Raw genomic sequence first — 19,884 nt, 5'->3', positions numbered from 1 at the left:
TGGTGACAATAAAAGAGAATACATAAAAAGAAGTAGAGCTACACAAAAGATGAGCAATTAACAATAATGCTGTCTCGAATGCTGCTTATACATCAGTTTTATTAAAAATAATCTTGATTCTGTTGAGTATTATATCTTCATTTATCTTGTATTATATACTTTATCGGTCTTTCAATTGATTTCTTGGTAAATTTACTGTTAATTCAATATAATAATATCTATTAATAAAATACGTAACACTTTATTGAAACATGATTATGAAGTATCTGTTTGATTAATATATAATATTGTTACTAAATTAACAAGATTATTTTCAGTTAGCTAATGCTGTTTAGTTAACGCTGATAACATACGATATTATTTTTTTCCACGCAATTATCTGTGGCAAACTAAAATTAAACAGTTTGCATCATTACGTACACTTGACCTAAACTAACCGGATCTTACTTATATCTCGAACTCGCGATAACAGAATCGCGAAACATTCCTCTTCGAATGTCGGCAAATTGATTGCCGCGGCTTGGAAAGTGTTACGTGTAGATCTTGGAGACACAATCACTTTCTCCCCCCACTGAGACATGACATTTGCATTCGCCAAAATGTAATCGCAAGTTATGCAGGCTGAAAGTGATTTTTTTTCACGACTCGAATTTCAAGGGTGACTAAATGAATATCAAATCACTTGTTTCACCGTACAAGACTCAGCTGATTATCTGCTTCTAGACCTCTTTCTCCCACCTCACACAAGTGCGTGCTTCGCAAACGCATATTCATTTACACTAAGATTCATTGCGATGTGCGAAATGTTGCGCGAAAACGACGCGGATTAGAGATCCTCAAGTAAGACATTGAATGAACATCGTTTAAGCCTGAGACACAATTGAAAGGCACAAAAATAAGTGAAAATAAATTGCAACCAATCAGAAACCAAATTCTAGTTTTATAGATTGAAATATATTATTACCTGTTACTATCACTTGTACTTTTCAATTATGCTCAGGCCTTTATTCTATCAGATAGATGCATAAGATAAAATAAAGACTTGCATAATACATAAAGCATAAAAGAATCAGTCAATTAGTATGTTTCCTTCCCATGAAATGAAGGCTGCTTGATTATGATTCTCTTATGCGTTATGCAAAATTCTGTGCTCTGACCTTAAGATGCAAGATATCGATCTCGTTCTATCTTAAGTGTTGAAAAATATGGCGGATCAAATGTATAGTGCTCAATTTCTTAAGAATTTCTATAGTGATGGAGTCTCCTTGACCGAACTGAGAAAAATTTCTGGTTGAAAATGGATGAATCAAAGGATTTTGATCATATAAATCAGAATTCTGATTATCTCAACTAGAATTATAATACATAGATTCAACCAGAAAATTCTAATTTCTTTCTCTATTTTCAACCAGAATTCTAATTAATGCAATCAAACTCTTTTTCCAATAGGTGAAGACTCCTACTTTGCATTATTTGTTTAAATCGCAGTACTCATCTAGTCTTTCTTTATGAGATCGAAAATCCAAAAGGGAATAGAAGAAGAAAAGGATTTGTAAAATAAAAGTTCCAGTGCCCGGACATGTATCTATCTCTGGATATTTATACAAAACTTAATATATTTATTTATATTATTATTAACCTTAAATGATTTTTTAATATAATTAAATTATAATATTATAATAAAAAAACATTTAAAGATTGAAAATAATAAATCTTGTGTAAGTATACAGATATATTGGATTGACAAGGAAATAATTGTAAAGTTTTTTTAACTCAAAAGTTGTATATATTGTACAATATCTTTGTCAATAATAAATGAAATTTAAATTTAAAAAAAGGATTTTAAAGCTTGAAATCTCTACTTTTAAAAGTCATATTTTTTAAGTTTGTATGAGTTTGGTAATTTTTACATACCAAAAACTAGAAAAATACGGAAAATTTTCTTCTCACTTTGTGGGTTTGTAACGTGCCCAAAACAAATTTGAGAAAATTTTCGACTACCTATCGTGAAAACATAATACTTTCCCTACAAAATTGTTTTTTTTTTTTAAATATTTTTGGTGAGTTATCGCGGATTAAATAACAGGATCATTTTGACTTTAATTGCTTATAACTCTATTAAAAATTGTCTCGTATCGCAATTTAAAAAAGAGATTCTTAAAGCTGAAACTTACTCTATCAAGATTATATTTATATTGTTTAATAAGAAAGTAATTGCGGTTTTTATTGATAGATGTCTTTTAAAAAAACGCAATTACTTTCTTACCAACCCAATAGATACATGTTCGGTCACTGGGACGTTTACCTTAGTGATAATTGCTGATATTCGTATCGGATCAAAATTTAAGACTGAGATTGAATACGACCAATCAAAGTAAAGTTCATTAAACTTGGTATTGGTTTTCTTTCTTCTGATATCATATTCAATCTCAATTTCAATTTCAATATCTAGCGAGCATAACGTTATTTGCACACTGCATCGCGTGGATTATTACGAAATGCCGAGCATAGGATTGATTATCGCATTCAAGTTTGGCACCTACGATGAAATACGATTTATAATGATTGATTCCATTGCACTTTCTCGTGACACGTTTATCTAGCGAGAAATGGGAGAAAAAAGAAACTAAAATAAAATTACGTCGCGTGACGGTTGCTTTGTCGTTGCGAACAAGCGTGGCGTGCTTCGACGGGTTTCGACGATGATTAGTTTCCACGGCGATAACGACAACGGCATGTAAATTCGTTTCTATCGCATATGCGATTCTATGAACGACACGCGGAAACGCGGACGCTTTGATGTCCCGATAGTAGACGTGGGATGTCGGTCAATTGTAATTACAGGCGCGTTTAGCGGGAATGGCTTCTACATCCGCATGCACGATACCAGCGACTCGTTTCTACGTATCGAGAGAGAGAGAGAGAGAGAGAGAGAGAGAGAGAGAGAGAGAGAGAGACAGCGTCATCATTTATTAGGCGCTCTCTGAAATAAATACTCTCAAGTGCAAAGCATCAACTACAACAATGAATAGAAACAAAAAGTAACACTACACATAATCAAATTTAAAAATAAAAATAAAATGAAATTATACGTAAAATAAAATAAAGTAGAAATTAATTTATGTGCGCGAGTACACTCAAGTGAGCATACATTTGAGCATTCGCACTATACTCACATCTCTTAATAACACAACAATTCATAATGAAATGTCGTAATCAATAAGATAACAAGCAGGCTTAATGATAGTATTACTCATATCAAGAACGTGACTGCGTTATAGGAGTAAATGCGCATAGAGTTGCTGTTTACAATCAGAGAAAGGGAGGAAGGGAGAGCGAGAGAGAGAGAGAGATCGTCAATTATTAAGCGCTATAAGATGGTATCTTCTCAAGTACTAACAGTATATATAAAATTTTAAAAGACAGTATGTACAATAAATTTAAATTCAAAATATCTATTATAGAATTACAAAAATAAAAAAAAATAATTTATAGTAATAACGATGTGTGAATATGTCTCAGTATGTGTATATTTCAAAGTAAAAGTCTATTTATGCTGAAATTGAAGCATAAAATAGAAAAATACATCAGCTTTTATACAAAGAAAGAAAGAGAGAGAAAGAGAGAGAGAGAAAGAGAAAGAAAAAGAAAACGTGTGTGTAGAGTGATTTAGATGCACGCCAGCCCTACACGCCATTTGTCGCGTTTTGCGAGAATCGCGTTTTTGCACTCTCTCTCTCTCTCCTTGAGAGTATCTCTCTTTCGACTCGGTGGAGTTAATAATCCACCGGCCAGCGCCGCGCTGTCTGCGCTCAGACCGTTAGAGCAAGCCTCTTCTGGCCTCGGAAGATTCATTAGCATTACGGGACCAGACCGCGTGCACTGTAAACCACGCAAGTCTGTACATCCGGTATTGCCACGGTGCACGCCGCGAGTCTCGCAGACACCTTTAATTAAACGCAGAAAATAATTAACGCGCTTCGTTCGTTCGCGTCCGTGGTGTGGCGCGGTGTCTTTCAAAAATGGAGGACATGCCCGTAAAAACAGTCCGACTCTTCACTTTATTAAAGCAAGATGAAATTTATAATTAGTGTATATCTTGGCGGCGCGTGTTTGTTGTTCCTTTTTTTTTCATTTAATTTTAAAGACTGAAGCGTTTGTATACTTTGTTCACTTTTACACATTTTTCAATCTGACAAAGTGATAGGTTGATTAATCTATTTAAAGCGATTACTCGCTTGAACGCGTACGCATTTATTTTTGTATCTATGTAAATCTATGCAAAGCAAGTCTTGTCATTAAGCAACTATGTCATATTTTGATATTATTATTAATACCGTTCTTACGTTACAATATACTTTTATTACAGTTCTACTTTTTTTTGTGATATTTCCTTATTCTTTAACAATTATATTGGTGGAGAATTAAAAAAGCGCTTAGAACAATCAATTTTTTTATTGTAAGTACTGATTGATACATTAAAATCTGTAGAAAAATCAATAAAACAGTATTAGTATATAAAGTTTTTTAAATTTCCAAAAAATTATTAAGAAATTAGCACTTCAAAAATGTGTATTATTAAGATTAACAATATTTGATATTTTTATAAACATTTAATTAAATGCTACAAATATTTTCGATTGTTTTTATTTTATATAAATAAAACTGTTAAATGTCCTCTATTAAAACATATTTTATTTTTCCTATTCCCTAAGGATGTGTTTAAAAATAACAGCTAATTAAAATTTCAGCAATTTCCTAGAACAAGGTATTCTACAGGACATCCTGTATATTAACATCATAATATACCAACCAACTTCAATGATGAATAAAAACTCGTTATTAAAGCTTTTACAAATATGTAAAATTTTTTCACAATTTTATACAATTCAAAACAATAGAAAAATCTGTATTAAAGTTTTGAGTTCCAGATTGCGAACAAAAAATAAAAATTTCACATTGTCGGAGAATCAAAGAAAACAATAATGTAACCGAAAATGTAATCATTTTCATTTAACTTAATTTTTCACTTTATATCTTATTAATCTCTCTCTCTCTCTCTCCCTTTCTTTCTAAAATAGAGTTGAATAGAGTTGCATATACCTATTGTAAGACTGTCCTATAGTCATCGACCATAATAGTCGCTTCACCATTGAGGCTATTCCTCGAAATTGTTTTCATTCTAGAAGTATCAAAGACTCTGCAAAGACAATAAACACAAATAGAATAGGTATACCAATACGTTCTATTTGTACAAGTATCATTCGAAATTATGCAGGATGTTTTCCAGCGAGAGACACAACCGACACAGTGTAGCACAGTGAATGCACTATTTCACTTTATTTAGCATTAGTAAACAACAAAGATGTAATGATTCATTGTGTCATCTATGTTTCTTATTGGAAAATACCTATAGTTTCATGCCAATCTCAGTCGCTTTTCTTATCGCATTTCAGAATGTATTAAAAATATTTTCAAAGTAAAAATTATAGATTATTCTAGATTACATTTAAAAATAATACAAAAAATGTTTTTGGTGACAATTTATCATCTGGATGAAAAATTATTTTAAAATAAGAAATAGTATTTTTTAATTTGTTTTTTAGTTTTCTAATAGAAATATATGGAAATGAAAATTATAAAATATATGAAAATATTGTAATAACAAAAATTTCAATTTTTATAGAAGTATTCTAAGAATTTTAAGTATTCAAGATAATTTATATAACATTACATTGCAATGCAGAGATTAGTTATTCTGTAAATAAACAAAATATTTTATTCATTTCTCCTATAAATCTTATTTCTCCTATAAATTCTCCTATTTTATTTCTCCTATAAATCTTTGTAACTAATCTCTGAATAGTCTTTGCATAAATCATCTTGAATATTTAAAATATTTACACAAAAAAGTTAAAATTTTTATTATTGCTTTATCAATTTTTTATAACAATAAAAACAATAATAACAAATAAAGTTAATAATAATAATAAAAATGTTATTCAATGAAAATAGAATGTTATAAACACAACTTTCATATATATGTTTATTTTTGTAAAAATGAATGCAATACATTCTTCAATGCCTCATACAGCACAAACTAATAGTAACTTTTAAATCAATGTTATAATTTTCTACTCAACAATAATATAACTGTTACGTACAACATGTAGTACATTACATTTATGTTGTTGAGTGGAAAATTATAATATCAATGTAACGTTATACTGTGTTAATTTGTGTTATTTGAAGCGATATTAAAGAAGATATTAGAAACGAGTCCATCGAATATTGAGACGTGTGCAAACAGACTACTATATGTGAGATTCAGAGAAATACGGAAAACGTCAAAAAATCTTGACCAGCGCATCGAGGTTGACTGTCGGTGCTGATCGAACAAGTCGCGACCCAGTTGCGTTGCGAGTTCGATCACCCCCACCTTTCTAGTCGCGTCGACGTTCGATCCATCTCTCGCAAAATGGAGCTCACAGCTCGAAGTCAGTAACTATCGGGAAAAAAAATATGCGGTGGCTCGTCAATAAACCATGCGAAATTAGAATGCCGTATTTGTGTGCGTGCGCGTGCGACTGGAACAAGAAGAGACTGGCATATTTGCAATCTTTTTTAATGGAGAGGAAACTAGGGCGCTTCAGCAACTCTCTCCCCTTTTTATTGTTCATTATGTTCAAATTATTTTATTATCACTATATTTTGTTTACGTACGACGATGAAATTAACTCGTAATAGGAAGATATTTTTAATTATAATGCTAAAAAAATTTATCCTTAAGGCTTACCGAAGTTTTTTTTATTATTAGTTTTATTTTCTTCAAGAATTTTTCAATTTTAATTATATATTCTTAATCTGTATTTGTATATTCTTATAACAATTATTTGAAAAACACAAATTAAATACGTATATTATTGATAGAAATTGTTGCTTCTAAACCTTGTTACGTATAAATACGCATTAAAATATTTTTTCAGAAGGTACTATTTTTTTAATTATTTTCAAAGTTTTAACTTTATTATTAATTAACAAGAACCTATATGTTCCCATTACAGTTTAAGATAAACATAAGAAATTTTTAAATATGGAAAAATTAAGAAAAAGTTCTCGATTGACTAGAATCTCTATATAATATGATCATTAAAAAAAAATGAGAGCATCAGAAATCAGAGCGTTAGAAAGTTTAGATAACATTTATACTTAATCCGGCTTATTAACAGTTTATATAAAACTTAATAATTATTATAAGTAAGTTTTCTATAACCTACTTTAATTATATTGAGATTATATAGATTATATAAATTACAAGACTTCCAAACATTTATATCCCATAATCCGTTTTGAAGCGATTTATTTTTAAAATTAAATTTATATTAAAATCAATCTTCCTATATATCCTCTTATAAAATCTTTTTGTGTAAGAGCGGTGCTTGCCATTGTTTCAGTGGACACCTCTAATGATATGAAGACCACTTGTAACAACAACAACAACAACAACGTTGCGAGGCCGCCCTTGAAATCTTTGAAGTGCGCCGAAAAACCCTGTGTAAAAGGTGGTAGATTCTCTCGGATGAAAATACTACTAAATTTGGAACAAGGCTCGAGAACAACCGCGCGCGCGCGCGCGCGCGCACTCCGCATCGACGACGCATCAGAGCGAGCAGCTTGCGACCTACATCGCGAAGGGATCGAGCGTACGCTTTGCTACGGGTGCTGGGTCACTTCCATGAAACAGTGGACGAAAATAGTAGCCGCCTTCTTTGTCCACCCGAGCGTGTACGCGTCGTTACCGTTCGCGTCCTCTTCCTCTCATTCTCTCACCGCTCTTGTCGTTCTCGCCCTCCCCCCTTCACCCCCGGGAGAGGGCTGATGTGGGGATGGCGGTCGGTTGGCGTGGTCGGGCTTCGATCGTGTCCGCGTACAAGGTGGCGGAAAACAGTTACGGACGATAGAACCCCGATCGATCCACGCAGGAAACCACGCCGGATGCTGCGCGTCGCGCGTGGAAATCGAAAGGCGTGCGCTGAAAACGTGGCGCAGTAGTCGTGGCGCCATAGAAATGTCGAGCAGTGAAAGTTGGGGGTGAGAAAAAGAACATTGTTACACCGTGGCTTTCACGCGGAATACATCGGGTCAGGGACGAACGCGCGATAACACAGCGATGAGTCTTATCGTATAACGTAGTCGTTTAATTGTCGGAAACAAAGAATGATAACTGTTCAAGATAGAGATAGTGCGATCGACTTGGAGAATCGTATTACTCGCTGATTTATGTTTCCACCAATGGGGATTAACTTTAATCTTAGTTTAACTTGCCTTTCATCTTTTTCTAGTTTCCAAAATTAGAAAAAAAATGGGGAATAAATTAAACGGAGAATAACATTGGGATGAATTTGATCAAACTCCGATTAATAAAATCAACACTATTTTATTAAGTATATGATACGAATAAAATTATTAAATTAATTAATAGAATTATAGTTATTTAACGTACTAAAAGACGATGAAAAATTGTATATTAGAAATATTGCTTTAAGCGATTCTCTGGCCTATTTTCAAACTAGATTAACTTTAATTTATTCTCTATCTTTTTCTAATTCTTAGAACTAGAAGATAAAAAGTAAGTCAAACCAAGATTAAAGTTAATCTACACTGATAGAAATGGACATCTGCCGGTTGAGTTAACCGCCGTTTAAGTTAATTGGAGTTTACTCACAAGTCGTCCTTATACCCATTTCTATCAATGTAGATTAACATTAATTTCAACTCACTCTTCGTCTTTTTGTAATTCTTAAAATGGAACTAGAAAAAGATGAAGAGTTAGTTGAACCGAGATTAAAATTAACCTATATTGGTAGAACTACATTGGCAATAGACTAATATTTCATTTGTCGTACAGTAAATTTTTCAAGTGTACCTATTGATTGGCTATAAGAAAGAGTTTCTAGAGAAGGGAAGTTCTCTGTTCTACAGTAGCTTAAAACTTTATCGTACACTTTTCATCGAAAAATGAAATAGTGCCCTTAGGCTAATAATTTCATTTATCGTATGACAAATTTTTCAAGCGTGTTAACTGGCTGCATAAAGAATTTCTCAAGTTTCTAGAAAGTTCCTAAAAATAACAAAGACGTCAAAATTGATGTCAAAGTGATGACATATAACGTCAGCTTGATTTGTTAATTAATGCATTCAATAAAAAAAAAGCAGCTTTGTAACTCTTGTGAAATTTTTTAATGTTGATTTACACATTTAAATTTAGTGAGGAACTAAGAGCAAAACCAATCAAATTAAAGAATTTTATAATAATTTTATAATAACAAAGTTGCTTTTTCTGCAAAATGCAGCGAAAAATTTCATTTGTTGTCGTACAACAAATGAAATATTAGCCTTATCCACACATGATACTAAAACGCGCGACGTCGAGGCAATTGAATCAATTTCAAAGACGGTAATCCCGAGTGGAGCGTCATGAACGTTAAGCGCGTCGCCTCTCCAATTGCCTCCTGGATTCATTAAAACGAGCCTGCGAGCGAGTCTTGGAGTCGATTAGCGCTCTTCGCCACTTGATATGCCTACGACAATCGTACAAGCGCAAGTATATACGTGCAAGCAATACGTGTATTTCAATTTCAGGAATATCTTTTTATCTCGCCGACGTATATATGTCGTCACATCGAGCGGCACGTGTAAGTGTACGAAGTGACCTTAATATTTCACGACAAACGGACAGGTCTCATCGAGTGCGGTTACATAGCTTCTTCGAGGGAAAACGATCGATTCGCCTTGCACAGAAAAGCCCTCTATTTCCTTATGTCCGTTTTAGAGATTCTTAAGTAAGAATTGGAAAAACTTTGATTCGTCATATTTAGGATGATATTTAAGATAAAATGAGATATATGCATAAGGCAAAATGAAATAGGATATCTATTGTATCTTATTATGTCTTATGTGTCACGTTTCGAGGCATTATTAAAAATGTAAAATTAAATGTAAAATTAAAAATGTAAAAATTCCGTAGATTGTTTTATTATTACGTCTGAATATTTATTATATAAAAATTGAACATAATTTTTTTATTAGTTTAAGACTTATTTAATTTTTTTATTATACTTGCTTGGATTCTTATGTGAAGTTTTATGTCAAAATAAACTGATCTTAGCGACGCCATCCAAGGTCAAACTGATGAGATCACTATAATAAGTATACAGTAAAATATAATAAATATATACCAATAAAACAGTAATAAATGCTTGTATAAAAGTTTATTTGGATCCACTTACTTATTTAAAAGTTATGTACCTAAAACTGCAGCAAATACGATCATTGTGCTGCATAAACTATTAATAAGCCAAATTATTTGTTTCTTGCAATTAATTTCAGGGTATTCACGATCAAAATTTTTTTGCTGATATCGGCTATATTGGCTAATATTTACTCCTTTCATAGACATAGAATAAAAAATATACATATACTACACTGCCTACATCACAAAAATTTCTGGTTAAAGATGGATGAACTTATCTTGACTAGAATCATAATAGATTTAACTATAAAATTTGTCCATTTCTTCCATTAGAATTCCAATTAATGCATCTCTTTTTCCAGTAGTCTTTTTTGATATGATACTTTTAAGTAATACAACCATACGTCCTTTAGTCCCCCAAACAATTTAAGACGGTGTCCATCTTTTACTTTAAAAGATTTCTGTATTCCGTCCAATTCGGACATGGCGGTTGTGGCAAATCGATTGTGACTCAACACAATTCGACCGTTAATTCATCGCAAAAACCGAGAATGATTAAATCACTGTCACTTCCTCGGCCTGAGCATTTAACCCTGGGAACAATGACGCGCAAAGAGGATGGCCTACTACGCGGACGAGCGTATCACCGAGAAATCGGAGTGTAGTTACGAGCGTGCGTGCTTATGCGCATGTACATTTGCCATAAACCGGATGCCCGCGAACAGAATTATGCAACCTGATGCGGTGAGGCATTTCATCCGAATTATATTGAGTTAGCGGAATTGTGCTCGCCGCTTATATGGAAAACTTGCATTCTGCGTTTCTAGTTATTCAAATTTCACTCGATGTCACACGACAATTAATCGCATTTACGTGCATTTCACGATGTATCGTATACGAACATATCGTCGAAATGTCAAAGATGAAATCGTACTCTACTTACTAATCGATATATAGTATCGATATATCTTTCAAATCCCTTTCCGTGATTTGCGGCGAAAATGTTCGCTCACACGAAAAGAATGATTTTGTTGAAATATCTAAAAATTTAGCACAGAGATCTGAAAATAATTTTGTTAGACCATCAAAATAATTACGTAGAAATCTCAAAGATGAGAGAAAAGTTGCAAAAAGTTTTGACATTCTTAACAACCAGTTTGAGCGTATTACATAATTATTTCGATAGTCCAAACAAAATTATTTTCAGATCTATATTTAGCTAAATTTTCAGATGTACCTATACTTCAGCAAAATCGACCTTCCCATATTTATTTTTACTTTCAGCGATCCTATAACAGAGTCTGGTCACGAATGATTTTGACAAAATTCTATACAAGAGAGAAAAGTATATATACTTCTTCCCTGTGTACATATATACTATCTCACTTTAATTTATATCGCGCGCGTTTCATTCTAATTTTAATTGATTATAAAGTAAAGTAATATACAATTGAGTCGGAACAAAAATTTGTAGTGCTACTTTATTTGATGTATGATGTTTACATGTTTAAAAAAAAAATGGCAACTAGATCATTCGATAGAGCAAAGTTTCAAGCTTAAAAATCTGTTTTTTGAATTTTGGTACGATGATTTTTAATAGAATTATAAACAATGAAAGTTCTAAATGTTCTTTTATTAATTCAGTAACGCGATAATTCAGTAACAAAAACTCTTAGAAAAATTTTTTTAAACTGTTCTGTAAGAAAAGATTTAAGCTTCCACGTTAAGTAGCAAAAATCTTCGCAAGTTTTTTTGGACGTGACAGGTCCACAAAGTGACAAGAAAATTTCTCATTATGTTCAGCTCGTAATTTTATACGTAAAAATTATCAAACTTATACAGGAATTAAAAAGAATATAGTGACCTTTCGAAAGAAGAGATTATCAACTCAAGAGAGCTTCAAAACTCTTTCTTAAACTTAAATTTAGTTTTTAATTAAAAATGTTTAATTTATAATTTATAATTTAAAATGTTTAATTAAAAATAAAATAAAATTTTTTAATTTTTATTGAACTGAACTTGAAGTTGAAGTTCTTAGTGCTACAAACTATTATTTCAACCCAATAGATTTAACTTTAATTTCAGTTTAGTACACTTTTTGTTGTTTTTTAGTTCTAAGAATTAGACAAAAATAAAGATCAAGTTAAACTGAGACAAAATTTCACATTGCGTTGATAGAAATGAACATTAGCTACGCATTGCATAATCCGCGAGCCGATCTCTCGTTCGAGTGAAAATCAAGAAGAATCACGTACGGATGCGCGTTTTTTTGCGTCAACGAAGACGATGCTACAAAGAAGAATCTTTGCGACGGTGGAAGAGGTATCCGGCAGAAAATGTCGGCGAATCGTGACGAGTAATTGGACACGCGCGAGTGACCTTGGCGTTACAATATTTTTATCGCGCCGCGGTCTTTATTGGAGCAAATGGCACGTTGGTCGGAGGATTCCGGCCACAATTAAACTCCACGCAAACTCCACTCGGATTTGTTTTCTGCTGCGCAGATAAAAACGCGACTCGCGCGGATAAAAGCGCGACTGTTATTTCAGGAAACGCCAGGTGACTCCGACAATCTCCAAACGGTGTCTAATTATTGATGGAATATCGAGTAAATTTCTGAGAATGCGAGCAAATTCATATTTGACGATTCGAGACTATACGAATCGCTCCTGTTTTCTCCGAAAGAGAAGGAAAAAGTTACGATGAATGTTGGCTGATCAGCAAACGTTGTTATGCGAAAATATAGGAAATTTCGCTTCAGGTGGTGACTTATGTAATAGGCGACAACGCGTGAGTCGCGTAATTAACGCGATAGATAAGTGTTCAGTCGTATATACATTTGTCGTGGCTCTCACGTGAACAGCACAGGTAAAAACGTGCAGTTTATTCTCCATAACCGTCGATTCCACACGGCATGTACGCGATAATATCGAAAAAATAAAATTTGAAAGTTAAATATATAATAAAATGCGAAGTCGCAGATCTGGCAAGTCGTACTTTTCATAGAGTGCGAGCATCGCAAAATCTTCGTATTATTTTCAGTCTATTTGAAGCGCGATTACTGAGACATTTACAGTTTTCGAGTAATTATTAATAGAAGCTATATAACTTTGACTGTAAGCATAAGACATCCTCAATTTACTGCATTTTTTTGAAAAAGACGTAATGAAATAATTAAAGAAAAACTAATAAAAAAAAATCAAGAAAATATTATAATTTTTATAAAAATATAAATATTATACTATTTTTTTTAATGAAATTATTTTTTATTAAACAGATATTAAAATGTAAAAGGTTTACTTTATTTTATGGGGATGCTTTATATAGTTTATATACTTTTGGCCAAGGCTGCGAATGCCTTCTAGCCAAGATTAAATTCAAGAAAAGAACATAAGTGATGGAATATTCTGGTTAATCTCAAGATTTTAACAAAATTTTAAATCGATACTCAATTGCAGAAATAATTGAAAGTTGTAAAAGAACGGAAAATAATAAATATAAAATTAAAATAGAGTTAATAAGAGTCTCGCACGGACGATAAAATTATATTTGATAAAATATAATAAATAATTAATACATAAGAAAATTAAACGTTTTTTGGCTCAAGTTTGAGCTATCTTCAATAATATATTGTAGTATTTTAATTATAAAGAAATAATTATTAGCCCTTATTTCGACTTCAAAATTTGTTATTTATTCGTTTAAAAAGTGATAATTTCCTTCAATGTTCTTTCTAGTCAGAGAAACTAAAAGGAGACATCCGGAGGCTTTGAAATATCCGCGTGTATCAAATGTTTCCAATTAAACACGAGCTTCTGAGAAATGACTTCTTTGCACTTTGATCGCGACTATCCATCAATCGGAAAAATTGTTAAAGCTATTTTTGCATATCGCTAGTATCAATAGAAAATCTCAAGTCACTGCAATTCCATCGGTTTCGGTGTCTGGCTAGGTGCTGAGGACATAATACTCCGATCAAAGTTCAACGAGATCGCATCGATCACGAATAAACCTCTCGATCACACGCATCAGCTGGCTAGACTGGTCGCTAACTTACGCTCGTTTTTCCGCGTTTACCGGCTGTGCGTCGTGATTTCTCAAGAGAGTCTTCGGGTAGACGAGGTCCCTATACTCCACGCATAATGACTAGGCTTGGTGTGTAGCAGCGCGTATGCACCAACCGCATTAGGCGTGCGTTACATTAGCACGTGACTGTTGGACTGTTGGCGTTGAACGATTACGTAAACGCGCCGTGACAACCGTGGTCAATGTCAAGGTCGATAGCGCTACACCGACGTGTAGTCCTCACGAGCGCATATCGGGAATTCTGAAATCGATTTTATCGAAAAAGAAAACCAAAGACGGATTACTAGACGGATTTGTTGTTTCTATGATATGGAAAAAGTATTTTAAAAAAATTTTTTTATTCCGCCGCAGCTATTGGCAAAGCCAACCAGATCCATTAAATTTAAATTTTAAGTCTGTGCAACGTATTGCCGAAAGCAGCACATTATAGAACAACGAAAGAAATCCCTTTATTTTATTTTCAATCAAAGTAATTGTTCTTTTTATTGCATCATTGGATTGAAAGATTTCCTTTCGACAAACTATAATAATTACCAGTCTTTACGACGATCGACATGCTTCTATTGACAAGTATGATAATGGCTTGATATGAAAAACAGCTTTTTTATTAAGGCTGTGACACACAAATGAAAATAAGGCAGTTAGATATAAGCGAATCAGCCAATTACAATAAAAGACGTAAGGCAATAACGTAAGCAGTAGCAAATGTTGATTTGCTTATAGTGGAAAAAGTCTGATTGCATTAATTGAAATTCTAGTAAAAAGTAAACAAAAACAGAATTGTACAGTTAAATCTATTATAATTCTAGATAATTCGAGATAATCAAATGTCCAATCAAGATGATCGAACTTCTGATTGATATTGTATAATTAGAATCTACTGATTTGTTCATTTTCATCCAGAAATTTTTTCAACGTACTGTTTACGTTTTACTGTTTAAATTTTCGTATGCTACTTATAGCCTTGGAAGTATCAACATCCATAAAAGAATAAATTCACAAATGATCGTCATTTTTACGTCAGAATTGACTCCAATACTGATCTAAGATACAGTGTGTCGCGCCGAAGTTCGAGATTTGCTAGATGTTTAGGAAAAGAGTTGCTCGATAGCAATAAAGTTTCCGTTAGGACTTTATATGAACTTTATACGAACGCAACAGCTGCGACGATGAAGAAAAAGAATGACAGGGAAAGGAGAGGGAAAGAGATTCTTTATCGTGCTGCTGCGTCTGCATCTGCTATCATAGATGAGACGCGTCAACCGGGTCGTCAGTGCAATAAAGAACCGACTAATAAAGCGATAAGCACGATCGAGCGAATCGCGAATCGCGATTCGCACACGCGATCACGGCATGCGCGACCAGCGCGACTCGATGCATGACTGCGGTTACGTAAGGCCGATACTCGCGTAACAACGAGAGAGATGCGTTCCAGGATCTGTGCGCTCTTTGTTATGTGCAAACGAGCCTCGATACATATGCGCAGATGGAACGATAAAGATTTACTCTAACATAAGCGTTTCTATTTTAACGTTCCGTGATATTTATCCTTTAAGTAGGTAAGTGGAATGCTCGGAACATCCCAAACAAATTTTATTTTTATTGTTAAATTTTTTAACAATATATATATATATATATATATATATATAATAGAATTAAATTTATATTATTTATATTTTTATAAGATAGAGGAATATAAAAATAATTAATTTTAAGACTTCTGGGCCATTCTTTTTACTCGTATTTTCCTTTTCCAGAACACTTTTTAAAATAGCTATGCGTAGAATGCTGTAGCCACCTACCTACTTAAAGATTAAAATAGCGATGTGAGGAAAGGAGTTTGCGAAATTGTGACGTAGAGTTCGACGGTCGGTCGACGATTTCTCGGAGAATAATACACAAAGAATACAAAGAGAGACAAGGGATTAGAATCGCGTATGAGCAAAACGCTCACTAAAGGTAAAAGATTAAAGACAATTGTTATAATGCTTGCTGATGCAGGATGACTAATTGCCAGAGAGGTTTGACACCTTGTTTATCGAATGAGCAAATCGTTACGTAAAGCCGGCTCGTGCAAGAACATGACCAACATTGCCAACGAAGTGGTAACTTCGCCAGGATGAAACCGGGTCTTTGCGTCATCGTACTTCGCCCAAAAGTACTTCGGAAACAGACCCCAATTCGAAGTTGCAGTAAAAAACATTTTGTATCCGTATTAAAATCGATTAAAATTTTAACACATGCATATATATTTGAGTATTAATTTAATATAATGTGATTATGTTATAATAGTTGAACATTTTAATGTATTAAATTAACTCAATGTTTCTTAATGCTAAAGTGACACACTTTATAAATAAGTCAATAATTAACATTAATCTTTAATAATTATTTTAAAAGATAAATTCTAAGTAAAGTGTGTGTTAATGTAACATATTATTAATGTTAATTTTACATGTTAATTTAATATTGTATAAATTATAAATGTTAATTTTACTGAAGAAATATGCTTCCACAATTTGCTTACAAATTATATTAATTAATTTAATTTAATTTAAGATATAATTATTATATATTAAATAATATACAATACATTAGTATTACGTCTTTTTTGTTAATTTTATTATTTAATATTTGTGTCACTTTCTAATATATTTATCTTGTGTTAAATTAACATAAAAATTTGGGTACACCATTTGAAACATAAAATGTGTTAAATCTAACACAAATTTTCAAACTACATACGAATTGATATAATTTCAAATAAATTTCTAAAAAGAATAAGAAATCTAATTGAATTAAAAGAGCAATAAATTAACGATCTATGACGTCCGTTTCAATTCTCATTCGAGAAATTATTTCTTAACGACTCAGAGTTTCTCGCAATCAGAAATACGTTAGACATTATTATATTCATTGTCCGTAGTTTTACGTAAGCGTGTTAATAGATTACGCGTTACGTAAATGTTTCCATAATTGGATAAAAAATTTTTATTGAGATTTAAGAGACAATTTCTCGTTGAAAAAAAACCCGAAGGTTAAAATTCAAACGATTCAAACCAAAAAGTCTCTAATATCAATTTATGTACGTGCCAACGTTTGAAAAGACACGAGAGTTAACAAGATGCGCATATATCATACATAATAAAAAGGTTGCGACGTTTATTGCATCGTGTTATTTCATTTCCTTTATTTTATGGAGGAAGAGACATCCATTGGAAAACTGATGATTCGCCTTGCTGCGGAAGTTCCTACATTATTGCCATTCTCTCAACGCTCTTTCTGCCAAGCTGACATCAAGCTGACGTAATCTCATGTCGCACAACGCGCGCGCACGCATACAATGACTTACTTTGTTGAACTTGCGGCGCGTTCAAGAGTTTGTGTAAGGTAATACGTTATCTATGTTTTGCAAACAGTCCCGTCCGCGGGCCACGCAACGTAAACAAGTCGAATCCAGCGGGACCGCTTTTGAACTGAGCTGCACGTGCAAGCATCATCGGCGAGAGATTTTTTCACGAAACCGATTTTCCACGAGAGCGATCTCGGCTACGCTCTGATAAGTTTAGAAATTTTCGCCGCTTTATACAGAGACGCTCCCGGAATTTTCTGCGAGAGAGAGAGAGAGAGAGAAAGAAAAGTTCAATCAACGAAAACTCTCCTATCGTCAACATGTTATGAAAACATTCTCTCTCTGTTCTCCAAAAAAAAAGAAAGGCGCGAGATAACATTGTTGAAAAATAAATTGTGGGAGTTTATCGACTTCGATAATTATCTGTAAAAGTGCTCTTATCGCACGATTCACTTGGCACGAAGCCCGCTCATAAATCCAATAAGTCAGCATCCAGAGAGATGTCGCGTAAACAAACTATGCAAAACAGCGAAGAGATGCAGCATCCAGTCGGAGAATGGATTCAACTGGCCGTGCGCATATTTTCTATCATTAGAAATAGCTTTGGCGCAAGATGACGTCAGCGGTTGCAGAAAGAAAACGATTCGTAAAACGCTGCTTTACAGTAGTAAACAAGAGGCTTGTTTTTTATTCCTGAATTATATTAAATTGTACTGGAACTTTCCTTCTCGATTTTGCTAAATATCAAATGTATAATAAAAAAATAGAATAATAATCAAACATATTTTACTTTAAATTCAAAATGTACACTAGCTTATCTATAAAAAAAAAAGACTTGAATATTGTAAGATCTAGGGTAGGAGTAAATAATTGAGAATATGAAATCCTGTCAAAAGATAATATGTCAACACGTAAATAATGAATACGGATTATTGAAAGATAAATTAGATCGTGATAAAATCGATTCTTAAAAAAAATACCAAAAGTCGCGGAACAAAAGTGCAATTAAAGTTTCACTATAAATTTTTGAAGCATTTGATCAATCAGAAGAAAGAATTTTACAAATTGATCAAACAAAGAAGACCTCAAATAATTACCGTATCCAAAAAGAATCGAGACATAGAATTCGAAATAATAAAAAGAAAGAGATAGGTCGGAGGGACTCGATCGGTGGATAAGACTTAAGTTAATCTGTACAAGAGACTGTCAATAAAATGACTGCGTTAATATGTGATTTAATTTATAATTAAAAAAAACTAAAGATTCTATTATTATTTTATAATCACTCGTTTATCTTGACACAATCAGAATCTTATTTTCAGAGTGTCAAAAAAAAATATTGAAATTCAGGGGTACATTCAGGAATTTTAAGTATATTTCATCCTTGCTAAATATGAAACCTATTTTTTTTTTTTTTTTTTTTTTTTAAGAAAATTCTGAACTGATGTACACTAATGCAACAAGTTGGAGAGAAACAAATATAATTTGTTTTACTTCAACTAATAACAACGGTACCAGTTCAGAACTTTCTTCAAAAAAGAACAGATCTAAGAATAAAATGATACCCGGGTATCATTTTCAGATGAAGTTTCTGAACGCAGTTCAGGAATCATCGAGATATTATTGATTTCGAGCTTCCTGGGTTTCTAGGCCGGTTTGTTATTCATGTCCACCTGACATGAATAACAAACAGATAAGATAACGAAGCTGAGTGCCGCGTTCGTAGTACAATCGGTCGTATAATTCCATGTAAATATGTAAATATTTATGGACCATGAATCAAGGTCGATTAATCACGATGCGTTACACGCATCGTTGTCGTGTGTGACGTAAATTAATCCGAAATACTGGTCAATCGGTAATTTGCCGACCGCACACCGGCCACAAATGCTGCGCACGCGGAGACGCAGTCGCCATTCAAGGTTCTTCACGCTTACATACGTTCGTCCCGCATTGATACATGTAACATCGCTCGTTTGTGCGCTGATCGTGTGCGTTACAACGACGACGCACATGTAGGCGCACCCCGACACTTCACGCACACATGCGCTCGCGCACGTGCGCTTATCAAAGAGCGCGCTGTGTGACGTAATCCGAGCATATACCGCAGGCGACGCCGGGTCTGGCGAGTCGGCCGATGGCCGCCAACCAATAGGAACGACCACCTTCGTTCTCACAATACTTTCCTCTGACC

General features: G+C 33.3%; 1 protein-coding gene and 2 long non-coding RNA genes across 3 annotated transcripts in view; 1 reads left to right on the top strand and 2 right to left on the bottom strand.

Annotated features, from left to right (window-relative positions):
* The window catches only part of LOC105146932 (uncharacterized), an 88,200-nt gene that overhangs the window by 20,161 nt on the left and 48,155 nt on the right, over positions 1–19,884 (bottom strand). The gene's annotated exons all lie outside the window — the stretch shown is intronic.
* LOC147910991 (uncharacterized) lies at positions 358–10,417 on the bottom strand. The gene is made up of 2 exons (XR_015545917.1): positions 10,290–10,417; positions 358–10,200 (listed from the first exon to the last, which is right to left on the bottom strand). It is a non-coding gene; the product is annotated as an uncharacterized LOC147910991 (long non-coding RNA).
* Positions 15,811–19,126, top strand: LOC147910990 (uncharacterized). Its single transcript, XR_015545905.1, has 2 exons — positions 15,811–15,897; positions 16,096–19,126. It is a non-coding gene; the product is annotated as an uncharacterized LOC147910990 (long non-coding RNA).

Source organism: Acromyrmex echinatior, chromosome 1, assembly GCF_024713525.1.
Source record: "Acromyrmex echinatior isolate Ae372 chromosome 1, ASM2471352v2, whole genome shotgun sequence".
In the NCBI taxonomy this organism is placed as follows: Eukaryota; Metazoa; Arthropoda; class Insecta; order Hymenoptera; family Formicidae; genus Acromyrmex; species Acromyrmex echinatior.
Note: the sequence above shows the minus strand (reverse complement) of the source record. Positions and strands in the feature narration are given on the sequence as shown.